The sequence below is a fragment of the Gastrolobium bilobum genome, unplaced genomic scaffold, assembly GCF_033153095.1.
Source record: "Gastrolobium bilobum isolate Gb01-03AN ecotype WA unplaced genomic scaffold, APGP_CSIRO_Gbil_v1 utg29262, whole genome shotgun sequence".
Classification (NCBI taxonomy): Eukaryota; Viridiplantae; Streptophyta; class Magnoliopsida; order Fabales; family Fabaceae; genus Gastrolobium; species Gastrolobium bilobum.
The window spans coordinates 154,705-161,905 of record NW_026895682.1 but is presented as its reverse complement, the minus strand read 5'-3'; the positions used below and the strand labels follow the sequence as shown (position 1 = coordinate 161,905).

Genomic DNA, 7,201 nt, shown 5'->3' with positions numbered 1-7,201 from the left:
AAAGTTTTGGATCCTGTTAGCAATCGTGTTTTTATTACTAGAGATCTTGTTTTCCATGAGGATGTTTTTCCCTTTCTTAGCAAGCCTTCCCTTGACCATTCCAATTTTTTTTCTGACACTATCCTACCTCAACCCACTATCCTTCCTCCCATTCCCTCTTCTAGACCTTCTAGACCTACCAAACCTCCTTCTTACCTGCAAGATTTCATTTGTTCTACCGTTTCCACTATTCCCTATCCTCTTTCATCTGTTTTATCATACAGCCGCCTATCACCCTCTTTTCAGGCTTTCATTAATTCGGTATCCCATCATATTGAGCCTTCCACATACCATGAAGCATCTCAAAACCCTTTATGGCAGCAAGCTATGACCCTTGAGTTAGATGTCTTGGAATCAAATGGTACTTGGTCTTTGGTTCCTTTACCTCATGGAAAACGTGCAATTGGTTGCAAATGGGTTTTCAAGTGTAAACTTAATGCTGATGGGTCCTTGGAGAGGTACAAGGCTCGTTTGGTTGCCCAAGGTTTCACTCAATAAGAGGGCATTGACTACTTTGAGACCTTTTCCCCTGTGGCTAAGATTAGTTCTGTGAGAATATTACTTGCTTTGGCTTCTATTTCAGGTTGGTCTCTCCACCATTTGGATATCAACAATGCTTTTTTGCACGGTGATCTTTCGGAGGAGGTTTACATGCGGCCTCCACTTGGTTATCACCGTGAGGGGGAGCCTTTACCTTCCAACCTTGTTTGTAAGTTACACAAGTCACTTTATGGTCTAAAACAAGCATCCAGACAGTGGTTTCTAAAGTTTTCTTCAGTTTTGACATCAAATGGTTTCAAACAATCCTCTGCAGATCATTCTCTGTTTGTTAAAATTAATGGTTCTAATTTTTTGGGTCTCTTAGTATACGTAGATGATATTATTGTGGCTGGTAATAACCCTGCTGAAGTTGCTAGTCTGAAAATATTTTTAAATCAATTTTTCAAGTTAAAAGATATTGGAGAATTGAAATATTTTCTTGGGATTGAGATAGCCCGCAATCATAAAGGAATATCCTTGAATCAGAGAGGTTATGCTTTGAAAATCCTATCAGATTCTGGTTACTTGGGTTGCAAACCCAAATCCACTCCTATGGAGCCAAATGCTAAATTGTCTTTAGAAGAGGGAAAACTGTTAGATGATTCAACTACTTATAGAAGATTGATTAGAAGATTGTTATATTTGACTATTACTAGGCCAGATATTTGTTTTGCTGTAAATAAGTTGAGCCAATTTCTTGCACATCCAAGAGAACCTCATATGCAAGCTGCGAATAGACTGCTGCGAATAGACTGCTGCAATACATCAAAGGGACTGCTGGGCAGGGGCTGTTCTATGGTTCTGAGAATGGTATAAAGCTGAAAGCATTTGCAGACTCAGACTGGGCCTCATGTTGTGACACAAGAAGGTCTGTTACAGGTTATGCAGTTTTTATTGGTGAATCTTTGGTGTCATGGAAGTCAAAGAAGCAAACGACAGTTTCAAGATCCTCTGCAGAGGCTGAATACAGGGCTATGGCCAATGTTTGTTGTGACTTAACTTGGATTAGCACTCTGTTGCATGAATTGAATTTAAAGCATGATGGTCCAGCCTTATTATTTTGTGACAATCAAGCAGCTCTTCACATAGCTGAAAATTCTGTTTTGCATGAGAGAACAAAACACATTGACATTTTTTGTCACTTGGTGAGAGAAAAAATAATCAGAGGTGAAGTTAAAGCTTTACATGTCAGCTCCCAGAATCAGTTAGCAGATTTGTTAACTAAACCTCTGTTTCCTACACAATTTGCTGCACTGCTGTCCAAGATGGGAATTTCAAAAATTTATTTCCCACCTTGAGGGGGAGTATTAAGAGTGGGATAGTTTTGTAATTTACTGTTTTATCATTCTGTTATAGTTTTTGTTATCAGTTTTAGATTTTTATTCCTTTTATTCTTTTTATTCCTTTCCTGAGAATACGCAAGTTAGTTAGAACAGAATAGGTTCTAGAAGCATTCTTTTCTTCTGTATAAATTGCTATGTACTGTACACATTATAATTCAATCAATGAATATGAAAATACATTCAGTTTTCTTTCTCCTCTAATATATCCGAATTCTTCTTCTGCTTTGCTTAGTAATTCTTGAAATGAAGGTTGATTCAAGTATGAAATGGGAATCACAAACCGCTTCATTTTCTCTCCAACATACACTGCATGATACCCTTTTGGGACTTCCACAGCCTTGGAAGCTGCTTGGGTTACAGCAAATGATGCCCTTCTAATACCTGGTAAACGGAAGCCCATTGTTACGAGTTGCAAAACACCAAGAACAATACAATAAATGCAAGAGCTTGTGTGAGAAAGAAATATCTGAATTCTCAATTTTTTGAATGACTTGTATTGGTTGAGAATGCCATAATGAGTATATATATAGATAGATATGAGAGTTTGAGGAAACAAATCTCTACTGAATTGAATGGTTGGTGGGCTATTTGATGGGGTCTAGTGAGAGACAAGGGCTAGTGATATGTCACATGGTATTGTCTTAATGGTTTTTATCAAGTATTACTTCAGATTTCAAAATTCATGCCAACTTGGTTGCCCCTTTAGAAAGAGACTTTTACAGCCAATAAGCTAATAATTGCATAGTTGATGTGATGGCTTTCTTATTTTCCAGACAGGCTCAAAACTTATCACATAAGTTCTTCGTATTGATAAAATACCAGTACTTGAGATTTGACAATTCATGTCAACAGAAAGAGACTTTACAGCCAAAAAACTAATAATTGCAAAGCCGATGCAATGGCCTTCTTATGTTCCAGACAGGCTCCAAACACATCACATAAGTTATTCATATTGATAAACTGCCAGTTCTTGGAATCTAGTATACAGACCATAAATCTAACTGATAACTATAAAATAATAATGGAATTGGAGGCAAAGGAAGACCACATTTTGTGACAATATCCTTTGTTACTGACTAATATCACTAGTAAATGGAGGGCATGATCCCAGACTTGAGCTAACCACTTCCCTAACCACTAAGAGTAAAATAAAGATTGTCTACGGTAGAGTGGTTATGTAGATCTGTTGCACCCTCCCCGTAACAAAAGTAGTACAAGATGTACATCCATTATATAGTCCATGCAAGACAAAAAATATAGTTACTTATAACCCTGTTCCATCATTAAAATAATAATAATAATAATAAATTTAGAACTTTATTGATTTGCTAAATTGCTCTGACAAGATAAATATCCAGTTGATAGAGCCAAGCCATAGTTTGTGAGCTTTTCCTGTGGTCTTGCTACGAAGCGTTTAGATACAAGGCGATCTTCAAAGAGATTCCCTAAATACCATAAGCTAACAAATATAGAAATTTGGGTTTCTTAAAGAATTTAGATCTTTCTTTTTATCAATTTTCAACTTCGGCCACCGAGCTAGTTAGAATGAGAACATCTGAAGTTGTTGAGCAACTGTGGTTGACCGTCAGCAGAACTAGCACCGAAATCTGATAATTACAGCCCTGATCAATGAAATTTGGAAATTTTGACGCATATCTAAAACTTTATTACAGACAGAAAAAAAAAATACAAATATGGAATAATGGATAAACCATACGTCAATATTGTGAGAAAAAGCTTTTGCTATGGAATTAGGCAAGTGTGATTCAAGGGAATAATTAAACCATGATACTAAGTCCATTGCTGCTCACCTGCCTATGCAGGGAAGGTACCTCATATATGATTGAACCTTGTCACCCCGAAATTTTAATTTCATATGAATATTATGCATATTTTTAATTAGTATATATTTTAACTCTGTCCCAAATAAATTTATCCTTTTCTTGGTCCTAGGAAAAATACTTTTGCTCAGCACTTGCTAGGAATCACGTGTTCTATTCCTGTTTTGAAATTTATCATATCAAAAGTCTGGTTTTTCTTACAGCAAGCAACCTTGCTCATACTTGGTAAGATCCTAAGTGCAGGGAGAAGTGAACATTGTAATTTTGTTAATAATAAACAGAAAATACAGAGAATCCGCTTGAGTAGTTGAATTCATTGTCATTACATATAAAACAGAAGACATGAATTTGTCATTCTGATTGTTTTTTTTTTCTCTCTCTCTCTCCCGTTCTATGAGAAAGAGGATCTTTACAAGTTAGGATGATGCCTATTGAAGTTGTACAAAAATGTCTCTACTAATCCATGTCAGTTTCGTATGGTGTGAGATTTATAATTATAGGCCATTCAAGCGAGAAGTGATATGTTGGAACGCATCTTCGCTGCAAGGAATTGTAAGGTGTAACACCCCGTTCTAGAACCGGTTTGTTAACATCGCATTATGATATTAAGCGCAGTTACAATCACATTGGCTCAATTAAAAATCCGGATAAATTTTTCTTTTTAAAACGACGCCGAATTTAAAATATCCAATTGCGTGATCATAACCATATTACCTTGCGGAACCAGATAAACCAAGCTTAACATCATGTTATTACTCCATTTCTAAACCATTAATTTACTTCTTGTTTATTTCACAACTTCTACTATATTGTAGATCTCTTCGTTAGCTACGCGTGGGTTCAAACCGCGCTCAAATCGGAGCACTGTAGCCCAAGTTATGGGTTTTCTACGAAACGAGCGCGTGAATCCTGCTGATCCCGGCGCGACCGGCGCCAGCTGTGGCGCGGCGGGCGCCAACGAAACAGAAGCTCCCCATCGAAATGGCGCTGGAGGCGCCAAGGTTGGCGCCAGGTGCGCCAGCTGGTGATCCCGGCGCGATTTGCGCCAACTCCGGCGCGAATTGCGCCACGAAACAGAAGCTTTCAAGCAAAATGGCGTGATGTGCGCCAAGTTTGGCGCCAGATGCGCCAAAGCTCTGAAGGTTTCACCAATTCTTAGTATTTTACCTCTAACTAGAGTTATACATGTCCAATTCACACAATATTGGTCTCTATGGAAAGCTAAGAAAAATATCTACAACTTCCATACATACACCACCGTCCCAACCTATCATATAATTTCCTCTTCATAAATGGTTCTTAGTTCTTGCATAATACAAACACATCTAAAGGGACATGCATGCCCTTTTCCTCATGGCTTGTACTAAAATTTGGGCAGCATAACCCTTGTTTTCTCAACAATTCCCAATTTAGAACTAGGTACCTAATAAGATTTCTCAGCCCAACCAATTCAATAACTCAATACATAAAAGCATGCATATCTGAATTTCAAGTGGCATCATTTACATTACATACCCATTACAAATCATGGAACTTAGCTTACAAAATACTATGATCATTCCCTTGGCTCTCATCAACAAAAGAGATGACCAAAGGCATGAGCATAGGCTAAGTCCATTCCAATATACAAATCATAAATCTAGCATTGCCTATTCATTTAATTCTATACATGTGAGCTACAAAACAACATGTACAATCTCAAAAGAAATGCCACATTTCATGCATAATCCAGATATGGCCACTTGCCACCAGAGGCTCCTGCAGCATCCTCACCTGAAAGGGGGTCCCCACAACACGGGGTGAGATATACGAATATATCCAGTAAACCAGGGGTCCTTGGAGCATCTCTCCACCCCACAGTTCCATATCAGTGTAATAGCAATAACAATAATAATGCAGTAAATACATATCTATGCAAAGTGCAATACATCTCCAGGAGAAATCCCTCGAGCTCTCGAGCTGTCCTAAGGAAACTCAGATGCAAATAGTCCTACTGGCCAGCTAACTACCAAGTATGATTTACGCATCGTCATGCCACATACCAACATAGGGAAACACCATCCTATGCCACACCAAATGCATACACATACGTATAACAAAGCATTACACTATTTTATTGCATTTATATACACTATAATCACCACTACCCTTTCAGGGCTTGGTGGAACAATCAAGGGAATTACACCCAAGGTCCGAAGGCTTACCTCAATGCTTCAGTCAACCTTTGTTCACCACCAACAGGTTCCACAGTCAGTCAATTACAATACTTCACTTCTCAAACAAAACCTACACAAGGTTTAATGCAATTAACACATATTGCATCCAATAACATCTCATAGCTATCAACCAAGCTATACAATTCATACCAAACATAAGCATGAACTCACCTATCCAATGGAGCTAATCAAGCTCCATAGCTTGCTCCAATGGTTGGTTTCTCAAGGTTGGCCCAAATGCCTCAATCCTAACACAACAAGGCACAATCAATACCCAACCAACCAAACCATGTCTTACACTACTAGAAAATCAATACTTCAAGCATAAATTTTCTAATACATGGAACAACAACTAAATGACCATCTAAACGCATTTCTACTGTTTATTTATCATCACTAGCAACATTTACAAAGGAACTTAACTTTAATCAAGCTCTAATTTACCCCACCATGCATACATCTTTCTCAATGAAACCCTAACATAGCCATCACCATAAAACTCATGGAAGGAATTGCATCAAGACATGAACTCACCTAGAAGACACCCAAGGAAGAGGTTCCAAGCATCACTTCAAGCAATGGACTCCTCCATGACACCCAATCATCAATGGGTCGAAATTTTGGGGGATGATATCTCACAACACAACACTCCCCACCAAGAACCAAGCTAGGATTAGTGATGAGGGAAAGATTTAGAGTGGTTTAGGCTTTTGAATCACTCCAATCGGTGGAGGATTGCTCTCCCTAGGGTTTCCCTCTCTCTTCTTCTCTCTCCCTTTCTCCTCCTTCTCCTCCTTCTTCTTTTCTGGCTCGACGGGTTTCTGGGGGGTTTGGGGTTCCTTTTGTTCTTTAGTCACTTAACATAGGTTAAGTGACTTTAGGCGGGTATTGGTTCGTCTATCTATTCAACTCCATTAATTACCAAACTTTACCCAAAAGTCTGGAATATTATTCTAGGAATATTTACAATTTTATTTTTATATTTTGGGCACTTTCGCCAGTACCCATTTATACCCCTTAATTTTCACTGAGTACACTTTTTAACTTCAAAGTGACTCAGATTCATTTAATTAAGCCTTATACTTAATTTTACTCATTAAAACATGCTTAATTATTTAATTACATGCAATTTGCTAATTAATTAGGTTAGGGCTATTATATAAGGCCACCCATGGGATGATCATATCCAAACTCTTCCTCAGCTTGACTCAGCAAGTCTTGG

At 38.0% G+C, this 7,201-nt stretch overlaps 1 long non-coding RNA gene across 1 annotated transcript; it reads right to left on the bottom strand.

Annotated features, from left to right (window-relative positions):
- Nucleotides 1-5,209: 5,209 nt before the first annotated feature.
- Nucleotides 5,210-6,795, bottom strand: LOC133289555 (uncharacterized). The gene is made up of 4 exons (XR_009748500.1): nucleotides 6,514-6,795; nucleotides 6,151-6,227; nucleotides 5,968-6,049; nucleotides 5,210-5,536 (listed from the first exon to the last, which is right to left on the bottom strand). It is a non-coding gene; the product is annotated as an uncharacterized LOC133289555 (long non-coding RNA).
- Between the last annotated feature and the right edge of the window lie 406 nt (nucleotides 6,796-7,201).